Below are 12,959 nucleotides of genomic sequence, written 5' to 3'. Positions count from 1 at the left end.
GAGAGGATGAAGTAAGCATGGTAAATGGAGGTGGGTCACAGGTCACAGATAAGCAATCATGAAAAAAGGAAAATGCTGGAAAGAGAGAAAGCTGGATACATACTGCACAAGTTTCCAATAAATAAAATTCCTAAAAAGAAATATCAAAGTGTTTAAACCAAATATTTCCCTCAAAATCAGATGGTAACTAGCTGGGCCTGGATGAGCATGCACTGTTACAGGATTCAAACTTAGAGTCTTGAGGAGAAGTGAAGACCCTTTATTTCCATTGTGTTCCTTAATTAAGACCACTTTCTTCACCAGTGGTTTTCTCTATTTTCTGAGCTTCATTCACTTTTTTCTTAGGAATCAGTGCTCTTTATAAGTTCATTATTTACTTACTTTTCTTACTTACTAAATGCTTCTCCTCAAATAGGTGTTTTTTTCCCTGCCAAAGCACATTTCTAAAACTAAGAGTCTTCCTTCCAGCAGTGGCATTTAGTCAGCCAGGTCTAGTGGACACATACTATGTGGTTGGTGTTCTGGCTTGACTGTTCTGTGGGAAACAGACATAGATATCAGAGATTCCTACCATCTAAGAAATTAGATCACAGAGAAGGAGATAATACAGAGAATGCTTATTTTTAAGTTGATTTATTTATTTTTGAGAGAGAGAAAATGAGGGCAGGGCAAAGAGAGAGAGAGGATTCCAAGCAGGCTCCACACCGTCAGCATAGAGCCAGATGTGAGGCTCCAACCCAGGAACAGTGAGATCATGACCTGAGCAGAAATCAAGAGTTGGACATTTAACCGACTGAGCCACCCAGACACCCTGTTGTTTGTTGATACTGTTAACAGAAGTGGTAGAACTAACAGATTTTGAGTATCTCCTAAGTATCAGACTTTGTGTAAGAAACTACAATCATTGCTTAATTTTGTACTTTTTCATAATGTTGCTATAAGTATTTTTTTAAATGTTTTATTTATTTTTGAGAGAGAACACAAACAGGGGAGAGGTAGAGAGAGAGGGGGACAGAGGATCTGAAGCAGGCTCTTTGCAGAAAGCAGCAAGCTGCTGCAGAGCTCGAACTCATGAATGGTGAGATCATGACCTGAGCCGAAGTCAGACACTCAACCCACTGTGACCCCCAGATGCCCTGTTACTCCAAGTCTTAAATGGGATACTCTGTATAACACACGTAGAAAAGTGGTAATGGATAGTGTTCACTAACTGTTCAAGAGCACACACATATGTTCTGGCTCTCTGAGTTTGATCTGATTCTCTCTCTCATCAGAACAGTGCCAACTCCTGCTGCAAGGGGGAAGCAGAGCACTTCTTATGCAGAAACAGAGACTGACCCAGATTTTTATTTATGAGACCTTGAAAAATTTGTGACTTCTCCCTCTGCTAACACATAGTGTGCCAGTGTAATGCCACCTTCCAACCTGTGCAGGAGAGCCTCCAGGGATGGATCGTGTGCTGTAGGTTCCTGCCTTTGAATTCTGGGTAACTCAGGGTGGTTCGAGCTTACACGGGCATGAGCAGAATGTGGTCAGACTTCCTAGCCTTTGTGCATCCACATGAGGGGCTCCGTGGTTGAAAAGAAATGTGAGCATGATTGCATTCAGGTTCAGCTAGGAGGGCTTTTTGATCAGCACATTACAGTATTGTTCAGATTATTTAGGTTTAGTTCATTGAAAGTCATTTACTGGTCTCTTAGTATGCATTGCCACCAGTGGGGCACTAGAGTTTCAGAGATGGATATGACTCCATCTGTGCTCAAGAGACACTCAGGGGCTAGTAGGAATGATAGGTACATGGCCAGGTCTTTGTAGTATAAAGTTGTTATTTGATGACAGAAATCTGTGCAGAACCCTATGGGAGCATATCCTTTCAACCTTCGCAGTCAGTGAAACCTTCCAAGAGGAGATGGCACTCAATATGATCATCAAGGACCTGAAAAAGCTTGCCTGGTGAAGCAGTACATGAGTCAGGGTTTAAGCTTCAGAAGGGGAAAGAGGATAGGATTCCAGAAGTCAGGGACAAAATGAGGTAAGACATGAAGAGCAAATGTCTTCCCTGTCTTGATCTCTTCTTCTGCTTCACTCCCCTTAGAGCTTGGAAGGAAAATATGATATTTACAAAAGTACTTTTGCTCGAATCCCCCTCCAATGGACCAAGCTGAGGAAAGGAAAAAGAAGGCACAGATTTCAAAACAGAGGCCCTCTTTAAATGGCTGTCCTTTTACAGGCAATACAGAAACCTCGAAGGTGCCCAGAATGACATCAGTAACTAATAAAAAAGCCTTGGAATGAGAAATAACTCAGAATTTCCCAGATTATTAGGGATGATTCTGAAATCAGAATGTGACTTTTGCACAGTTGTTTAATCTCCCTGGTTAGATGACTCTTGAAGATTACCTAAGAATTGTATTTCCTGAAGAGAAAGTGGGTCTCTTAAGAGCTTTGAAGAAAAACTTGAGAAGAATATTTATGTTCCCTAGGTCAAAAGCAGACTAACATGTATTTGAATCCTAGTTTGCCACTCTCCAGATATGTAATCATGGAAAAAATGCCTAACTATCCAAGCCTCAGATGAGGAGAATAGTAACACCTATCTCTCAGATGTGAAGATGTATGTAAAACGTAGCATAGTTACTGGCATGTTAGCTAAAACTTCCATTATTGTTGGTTTTAATATTGGCATTAGTGTTAGGATTAGTATTTCTCTTAATATTAGCATTTGTTTTAATATTGGTATTGGTCTTAGTAGTACAAAGCAAAAAATTATTTATGCTTTAGCCAAAGTTGAATCTGAGAAGATTCTACTATGCCATATCAGGGTGCTTCCTTTGGACCCTTGCATTTGAGTTAAATATGGCACTTCTCACCAGATCTTGTTCAGTAATCTCTTGTTCAGTCATCTCTTGCATGAAACACTGGAAGAAAAGAAATTTAAAAAGGAAAGAGAATATGTGGCTGGCACCAGAAAAAGCATTGTTTAGGTCTCTGGATTGTTCCCTATTGTCTACAGTAGATAGCAGTCAGCCTTTCAGCCTTGTTTCTTGCCACACTCTACCTCACATCCCAAGTTCCATCCAAATAGTACTTCAGGCTCACCAGATGTAGAATTGGGTTTGGTGTGTGCATGGTTTATGGAGGACATTTCTCCTGAAGAAACAATTAAAGGAGTGAGAGAAGCACCAAGAAGTTCTACAAGAATGTAGGTCAGGGTGCAATCAAGCTTCAGATGGATCCCATCAGGTGCTTTAGAGTATATTTGGCACCATAGGGTTTATTTCACTTTGAGGTGTGGAGGTTGGGGATTCCACTATAACTCCCAGGCACATCTAAGTAAGGATGCTTCAGTCACCCAAGAGTGATTATTCTGAGGAGTATGCAGATGTGAGCCTTAATGTGTAAAAGGGACTTCCATGAATTTGAGGGGGTGCAATAACATCTGCCATAATCCATTTCAGGATTTCACTGTTCCCTCAAAACATCATCCTCTTTTGTCACTTGTATCCTTTATACATGTTGTTGCCTTTGCTGAGAATAGCTCTTACCTCTGTTACCATTCTGGATCCTGTTTCAAACTGGGAAGCCTTAGAGTTAGTGATGATCCATTTCTGTTTCCACAGAACTCAGCTTATGCTTGTCATTATGACTATGTTACTTAGCTGCACATGTACGTAACTCACTTAATAATTTATGATTTTCTCAAGGTCAAGAACTGTTTCTTATTCAGCTTATATTCTTATCATGTATTACCAAAGGGAATGATGATGAAATAGATATAGAATACTTAAGAATCTGATGTCCTTTAAGATTGTGTCAAGTGAATGATGCATTTGTCTTTTTTTGCTTAAACTTGAATTCATAATGTTTTTCAATGAAAGAGCTTCCATCTAGCAGCCAAAATAACTTTGTAGCTTAAGAAACTTATACCCATTTCATCCATTTCTTTGTCCTTCATAACTTTATGCAGCAAATACTTATTGAGCATATGCCAGGTGCTTGGCTATGGACTAGAGATATAAGGATAAGCAATACTCAAATGTCCAAGTCCTCAGAGACTCTTTGAGTTGAGTGTACACACACACACACACACACACACACACACACACACAAACACACACACACAAATAGAAGACATATAGCATGATAAAACACACACACACACACACACACACACACATACACACACACAAATAGAAGACATATAGCATGATAAAAACTGTGATTGGTAGAGTATAGGGAGCTATGGGAACACACACAAAATCTCACATTTGCAGTTCACAAAAGCTTTCCAGAAAAGATAATGTCAAAGTTGAGGCCTAAAGGATCAATGAATTTTAAAATGAATAACTTTTGCTAATTTTAAAATGAATAACTTTTTGAGCATCATGATTGGTTTTACAGCCTAATTTAAGATCTTATCAGTCTTTAAAATGGGTCTTAAATTTATGAAAATAATTAATTTAAAATAAGTTATTTGTGACATCATGGGAATTCAACTAAGTTTATTATCTGTGTCTTGATAGTAATTTGTCCAAATAGTTCACTAAAGTGTATATTTTAAAGGATGTGATCTGTACCAAAAATAGTAAGATATCTAGGAATGATACTAAAAAGTTAAAAGACGTGTACTCTGGAAACTATAGACAACTTATGAAAGTTATTGAAGAGGATACAAAGAAATGGAATGTTTTTATTCCATGCTCATGGATTAGAAGAACAAATATTGTTAAAATGTCTATCCTACCCAATGCAATCTACACATTTAATACAATTCCTATCAAAATACCACAAGAATTCTTCATAGAGCCAGATCAAACAGTCCTAAATTTTGTGTGGAACCACAAGAGACACTGAACAGCCAAAGCAATCTTGAAAAAGAAAAAAACAAAACTAGAGGCATCAGGATTCTGGATTTCAAGCTATATTACAAAGCTGTAGTCATCAAGACAATATGGTATTGGCACAAAAACAGACACATAGATCAATGGAGCAGAAAATAAAACCCAGAAAAGGACCCACAACTGTATGCTCAACTCATCTCTAACAAAGCAGAAAAGAATGAATATCTGGTGGAATAAAGTCTCTTCAGGAAATGGTGTTGGGAAAACTGGACAGCAACAGGCAGAAGAATGAAACTGGACCACTTTCTTAAACCATACACAAAAATAAATTTAAAATGGACGAAAGACCTAAATGTGAGACAGGAAACCATCAAAATCATAGAGGAAAACACAGGGAGCAACCTCTTTGACTTTGACCACAGCAACTTCTTACTAGACACATCACCAGAGGCAAAGGAAACAAAAACAAACATGACCTGTCAGGACTTCATCAAGATAAAAAGCTTCTGCACAGAAAAGGAAACAACCAACAAAACTAAAAGAGAGCCTACAGAATGTGAGAAGATACTTGCAGACAACATATCCAAAATTTATAAAGAACTTATCAAACTCAACATCCAAAACACAAACAACTCAGTTAAGAAATGGACAGGAAACATGAATAGACATTTTTCCAAAGAAGACATCCAGATGGCTAACAGACACATGAAAAGATGCTCAACATCACTCATCATCAGGGAAATACAAATCAAAACTACAATGAGATATCACCTCACACCTGTCAGAATGGCTAAAATTAACAACACAAGAAACAACAGGTGTTGGCAAGGATGTGGAAAAAGGGTAACTCTCTCGCACTGTTGGTGGGAATGCAAACTGGTGCAGCCACTCTGGAGAATAGTATGGAGGTTCCTTAAAAAAATAAAAATAGAACTACCCTATGATCCAGTAATTACACTAGTAGCTATTTAACCACAGGACACAAAAATGCAAATTCAAAGAGGTACATGCACCCCAATGTTTATAGCAGCATAATCAATAATAGGTAAACTATGGAGGGAGCCCACATGTCTATCAACTGATGAGTGATGAAGAAGATGTGGTATATACATACAATGGAATATTACTCAGCCATCAAAAAATATTGTAATTTGAAATGATGTGGATGGAGCTAGAATGTATGATGCTAAGCAAAGGAAGTCAGTTAGAGAAAGACATTATTTCACTCATGTGGAATTTAAGAAGCAAAATAGATGAACAAAGGGGGAAAAAGAGAAGAAAGTGAAACTATCAGATTCTTGATGATGGAGAACAAACTGAGGGTTGATGGAAGGAAGTGGGTGGAAGAAGAGATAGATGGATGATGGTTGTTAAGAAGGGCACTTGTGATGAGCGCTCGGTGTTGCATGTAAGCGATGAATCACTGAATTCTACTTCCGAAACCAATATTGCACTGTATATTAACTAAAATATAAATTAAAACATTTAAAAATTAAAAAAGAATAAAGGATGGGATCTTTCTCTCAACCTGCCAAATCTCACTGCAGGAATTCTTCAGGAACTACAGTAATCATTTTAACTTTGTAAAATTTTACTTCTGGTACTCTTGGATCTTGATCAGAATACAAGTATTTCCTAACTGTTACAAGTGGCATGAAGCTGTTTTCACATATGTGAAATTTTAAAAAGCTTAAACTCTTCAAAAAAATAAAAAAATGGAATTACCATATTATCCACTTCTGGGTATCTATCCAAAAAATCAAAAGCAGGGTTTCAAAGAGAGATTTGTATACCTGTGTTCACAGCAGCATTACTCACAATAGCCAAGTTTGGGAGCAACCAAACTGCTCATCTACAGATGAATGAATAAACAAAATGGGGTATGTATATACAATGGAATATTATTCAGCCTTAAAAAAAGGAAGGAGATCCTGTCACATGCTATAGCATAGATGAACCTTGAGGACATTATGCTAAATAAGCCAGTTATAAAAAGACACATACTGTATGATTCTGCTGATGTAAGGTATCTAGAGTAGTAAAATTAATAGAAATAGAAAGTAGATTATGTAGAATTGTGGTTGCCAGGGGCTGGGGGCGGGGGGAAGTGGTGTGGGAAACACGGATATTGCTGTTTAATGACTATAGAGTTTCAGATTTGCAACATGAAAAGTTCTGGAGATTGGTTACACATTAATACAAATATACTTAATATTACTTGACACTTAAACATGGTTGTGATGGAAATTTTTATGTGTATTTTACCAGAATTTTTAAAGCAGTATTTAAAAAACTGGAAGTAATGATATGCTTATATTCATTCCACAATCCTGAGGTGGGAGTAACAAGATAAAAGAGTTCAGAAGTAATGGGGACGCTGCTTAGGTAGTGGTGTTAGGGAGTAGCTTATAGGAGAATAAGGAAGCTTGAGCTCTGTCCTATAGGCAGTGGGGACCACTGAATGGGTTTAAAGAGAAAGACTTTGCCAGTTTGCGATTTCAGAAAGTTGCCTGGTGCAGTGTAGAGGATGAATGGGAAAGAGCAATCTCAGTGGCAGTCTGGACAGTCCAGAGGTTCCCCGGATGGGACCTGATAAGAACTTGAATGTGGGCAGTGGTGGTGGTGGCAGATGAGGATGCAGTGGACTCAAGAACTATTTAAGATATAAATTAGGCAGACTCAGCGATTTATCAAATTGGCAGATGAGAGAATGAAAGAGAGGATGGAGTCTGACTGATTCCTACTTTTCTGGTCCAGGTGACTGCATAGATGGTAGTATCTCCCTGAGAGAGAATTGAAGGGGGTGGGGGATATGGAGGGGAAGTGGCCTGAAAGCCTGAGAAACTAAAATGGGCATGTGTATGACATTATTCCACTCTCATTGAACACATAATTAATCAAGAGCGAATGTTAAACTTTATCTCTGCTTCTGAGGCAAATTACCTTCCCAAATTACTCACAGGGTTAGAAAAACAAAGGTATGGTAGTTTTCACTTTACAGAAATGTTCTGACATCATTCTGTTCTGTGTTCTTAATGAAGCATTTTCCACTAAGCTGTCAATTCAGTCATCAGGCTTGTGCTTCACATCTTTATGGGCGAGGAGGACAGGCTGATGATAGAAATAGGATTCAGATTCAAATTATTTGGACAGGATCCCGGATCTTAGGCCCACTGGGTAGGTGACCCTACCAGTTTTGATAGTTTATATGTTTCTAGGAATTTGTCCATTTCTTCCAGATTGCCCATTTTATTGGCATATAATTGCTCATAATATTCTCTTCTTATTATTGTATTTCTGCTGTGTTGGCTGTGATGTCTGCTCTTTCATTCTTGATTTTATTTATTTGGGTTCTTTCCTTTTTCTTTTTGATCAAACTGGTTTGGGGTGACCAATTTTGTTAATTCTTTCAACGAACCAGCCTCTGGTTTCATTGACCTGTTCTACTGTTTTATTTTGGTTTTGATAGCAAGGATTTCTGCCCTAATCTTTATTATTTCCTGCCTTCTCCTGGTTTTGGGTTTTATTTGCTGTTCTTTTTCCAGCTCTTTAAGGTATAAGGTTAGGTTGTGTATCTGATACCTTTCTTCCATCTTTTGGAAGGCCTGGATTGCTATATACTTCCCTCTTATGACCACCTTTGCTGCGTGCCAGAGGTTTGGGGCTGTGGTGCTATCATTTTCATTGGCTTCCATGTACTTTTTAATTTCCTCCCTAACTTCTTGGTTAGCCCATGGTTAGCTAACCAAGCTTGGTTAGCCATGAAAACAGCTTCATGCCACTTGTAACAGTTTTTAGTAGGATGTTCTTTAGTCTCCAAGTATTTGCTATCTTTCCAAATTGTTTCTTGTGGTTGATTTCGAGTTTCATAGCATTGTTTTTGAAAATATGCATGGTATTATCTTGATCTTTTGTACTTGTTGAGGGCTGATTTGTCTCCCAGCATGTGATCTATCCTGGAAAACATTCCATGTGCACTGGAGAATAATGTATATTCTGCTTTAGGATGAAATGTTCTGAATATATCTGTTAAGTCCATCTGGTCCAGTGTGTCATTCAAAACCACTGTTTACTTGTTGATGTTCTGTTTAGATGATCTGTCCATTGTTGTAAATGGAGTGTTGAAGTCTCCTACTATTAGGATGTTATTATCAATGAGTTTCTTTATGTTTACGATTAACTGATTTATATATTTGGTTGCTTTCACATTTGGTGCATAAATGTTTACAATTGTTAGGTCTTCTTGGTGGATAGACCCCTTAATTATGATATAATTCACTTCTTCATCTCTTGTTACAGTCTTTATTTTAAAGTCTAGATTGTCTGATATAAGTATGGCTACTCTGGTTTTGTTTTGTCAACAATTAGCATGATAGATGGTTCTCCATCCCCTTATTTTCAATCTGAAAGTGTCTTTAGGTCTAAAGTGGGTCTCTTGTAAACAGCATACAGATGGATCTTGTTTTCTTATCCACTCTGTTACCCTATGTCTTTTGATTGGAGCGTTTACTCCATTTACATTTAGAGTGAGTACCGAAAGATATGAGTTTATTGGCATTCTGTTTCTTGTAGAGTTGGAGTTTCTGATGGTGTTCTCTGGTCCTTCCTTGTCTTTGCTGTTTTTGGTCTTTTTTTCCCTTATCTTTTCTCCTCTTGGAGAGTCTCCCTTAAAATTTCTCTCAGGGCTGGTTTAGTGCTCATAAACTCCTTTAATTTTTGTCTGGGAAACTTTTAATCTCTCCTTCTATTTTGAATGACAGCCTTGCTGGATAAAGAATTCTTGGCTGCATATTTTTCTGATTCATCACATTGAATATATCCTGCCACTCCTTTCTGGCCTCCCAAGTTTCTGTGAATAGGTCTGCTGTAAACCTGGTCTGTCTTCCCTTGTAGGTTAAGGACTTTTTCCCCCTTGCTACTTTCATGATTCCTTACCTGAGTATTTTGTGAATTTGACTATGATATGCCTTGTTGATGGTCAGTTTTTGTTGAATCTAATGGGAGTCCTCTGTGCTTCCTGGATTTTGATCTCTATGTCTTTCCCCAGGTTAGGAAAGTTTTCCACTATGATTTGCTCACATAACCTTTCTACCCCTTTTTCTTTCTCTTCATCTTCCAGGACCTCTATTATTCTGATGTTGTTCCTTTTTAATGAGTCACTGATTTCTCTAATTCTTAAATCGTGCTCTTTTGTCTTAGTCTCCCTCTTTTTTTCTGCTTCATTATTCTCCATAAGTTTGTCCTCTGTGTCACTCATTCACTGCTCTATCTCATCTATCCTTGCCGCCATGGCATCCATTTGAGATTGCAGCTCAGTTATAGCAATTTTTTTTTATTTCATCCTGACTAGATTTTACTTCTTCTATCTCCACAGAAAGGGATTCTAATCTATTTTCAACCCCAGCTAGTATTCTTATTATTGTGATTCTAAATTCTCGTTCAGACATCTTGTTTGTATCTGTGTTGATTATATCCCTGACTGTCATTTCTTCTTGCTCTTTCTTTTGGGGTGAATTCCTTTGTTTCATTATTTTGAAGGAATAAAAGGAATTAATAATGTAAAAAAATTAAAAAAATAAAAACAACACACACACACACACACACACACATACACAAAAATCAAATAAATGATGATAGATCCTAGGTGTGTTTTGATCTGGTTTCTGAAAGAAGCTTGATTGATTACAGAAAAAAAGGGAAAAAAGGAAAATGTTTGAAAATTTGAGAAAATAAATGCAATGGAATAGTATAAAATGAAAGGATGGAAATAGAATTTGACAATGTTACAAAAAATTATAGTAGAAAAAAAAGAAAAATATTTGTAATAAAAATTGAAAATAAAAATATTTTTCCCTTTTTGTATTGAAGAAAAAGAAAAGAAATGAAAAATAAAAAGGAAATTGAAAGATGGACCAAAGAACAGACTGAAATATAATTGAAATTATATTGTTTTCCCCTAGAAGTTAAACTATGAAGCACTTTATAGTCCATAAACTAAGCAGGTGGAGAGATTTGTGGTGTTCCTGAAAAGCGAGGTTGGCCCCCCATTGGGCGGGGCTTAGTGTAACGGCTTGGTTCCATTCTCCACTAGATGGTGCTGCTTAGCTTATGGTGTGGATTGTTGTGGCGATTGTAGGTGTGTATGCACATGCACAGGATGGGTGAAAATGGTGTCACCCAGCTACCCAGTGTCTATTATTGGAACTCTGTCCTCTCTCCAACCTGTAGTTGCATACTTTTGTCTCTGGCTTCTGTCCACTCTCCGCTTTTACACTGTCTGCAACCAAGCCAGCAGGTTGCCAGGTGTTACTTGCCTCCTGAGTTTTATCTCAGATGAGCCTGTATTTCCTGACCCCTCACTTCTGAGGGATTGCGGCTTTGGTCCACTCAGACCCTCTATGGGAGGGTATTACCAAGCAATGGCTGGGTGCTGGCCGCACCCAGGAACGTTCTCGGGAACATGCTGCTTGCCGATGCCCAGAGATTGTGGCTGGGTGTCAACCCGCCCCAGAAAAAGTTCATGTGATCGTGTCCTTTCAGGGATTATGGAAAATCACAGCACACATTGGGCACTGGGTTTCACCCTTATAATGACCTTGTTCCAGCACCAGCGAATATGGTTGTTCTCTGGGGTCTGTTGGGACCTGGTGGCCACACAGCCTCTACCAAATGTCCCTCCAGCATTGGAGCCGCTTCTCCCTGTGTTGCCTGAGGACCTCCCAGACCTCACTGTGGTCCTGGGAATTCGCCTTTTCCACCCAAGCACCGCCAGGTATTAGGCTGTAGAGTTTCAAACTCTGTGCTCCTGTATAGAGTTTTAATGAAATTTAAACCCTCTCCTTTCTCTTTTCTCCCTTTTTTTCTTCAGTCCCTTGTGTACTTTCTCTCCAGCTGCTTTTGGACAGGAGGGATGCTTTCCCATACTCTCCACCCATCCCTCTCCTCTCTTCACAAGCAAAAACATCTCCCTGCCCTCCACAGCTTCTCTCTCCCCCCGTTCATCTCTCCACCCCATGTTCCTGCTGAGTTCTTTGTTTCAGGTTGTGCAGATTGTTGTGTTAATCCTCAAATAAATTTTCTAGGTGTGCGGGATGGTCTCGTGTTGATCTGGCTATATTTCAGGGACGAGAGATGCAAAACACACTTCCATACTGTTCTATCGTCTTGGCCCCTCCCCTGTTAGTTGTAAGTTTTTTGTTTTTTGTTTTTGGTGTTTTGTTTTGTTGTTTTTTTTTTTTTCCAACTAATATTAAGCTGGGAACATTGCAGAAAGCCTTCCTATAAAATATAAGTAATTATAGTCATCTTGTGACTAAGAGTGGACAACAGATCAAATTCCCAACCCTGGATGGTTCGCCTTGTTACTGTCAGATTATGAGTCAGACTTAGAGCTGATGTCCAAGATATCCCGTTTCACCTTCAAAATGAAAGTAACATAGCATGATTTTGTAAAAACACATGTTGTTAATAATCTGATGTGATTAAAATAACTGTTGGTGATAACAATAGTGAGGTACTGGGGAAAAGTTTATATGGTACAGTTAAGTCTGAGTTGATGTATTATGATGATATTTATACTTGTGCATTCACAGAACAAAGGCAAAGCAAGGCAAACTAACATTTTGTTAGCTGGGTTGGGAGTGGATATAGAATATTCCCTTTTTTTCTTTCCCAGGTAGACAAACAGGCTTGAAACAATGGGACTCTGAAGGGACAGCTCCAAAGGGAAAGGAGTGAGCAGTAAAGAGAGACACAAAGATAGGAAGTACAGGCCAATGCCACAGATGGAGACTAACACTATGACTAGGGCTGTACTTATCCCTATTATTCCTTGTCCTGATCCTTTTCCTCCCTACCAGCTTCCTTAGGTCTGGTTGAAAGATTTAAAGATAGCCTTTGCCAGAGGTTGCCCTTATTGTTACAGGTGTGTATAAAGAAGACAATAAAAGAGAAAAAGGGTCAAGAGAGAATGAACTATTATCTCTTTTCTTTCAGGGAATCATCTGAATATTGGAAGACCCTTTGCCTTGATTTTAAATGAAGCTCCATTTTTGGAAACTGTGATCCTTTGTCCCAGAGTCTGGCTAACCCAAAGCAGTGCTCCTTCTCTTTGAAGGT

The 12,959-nt window shown here is 38.5% G+C and overlaps 1 protein-coding gene across 18 annotated transcripts in view; it reads left to right on the top strand.

Annotated features, from left to right (window-relative positions):
* Positions 1-12,959, top strand: part of DLG2 (discs large MAGUK scaffold protein 2) — a 2,072,859-nt gene that overhangs the window by 1,051,798 nt on the left and 1,008,102 nt on the right. The window lies entirely within an intron of this gene.

Source organism: Panthera pardus, unplaced genomic scaffold (assembly GCF_024362965.1).
Source record: "Panthera pardus isolate Hobbes unplaced genomic scaffold, ASM2436296v1 HiC_scaffold_12, whole genome shotgun sequence".
In the NCBI taxonomy this organism is placed as follows: Eukaryota; Metazoa; Chordata; class Mammalia; order Carnivora; family Felidae; genus Panthera; species Panthera pardus.
Note: the sequence above shows the minus strand (reverse complement) of the source record. Positions and strands in the feature narration are given on the sequence as shown.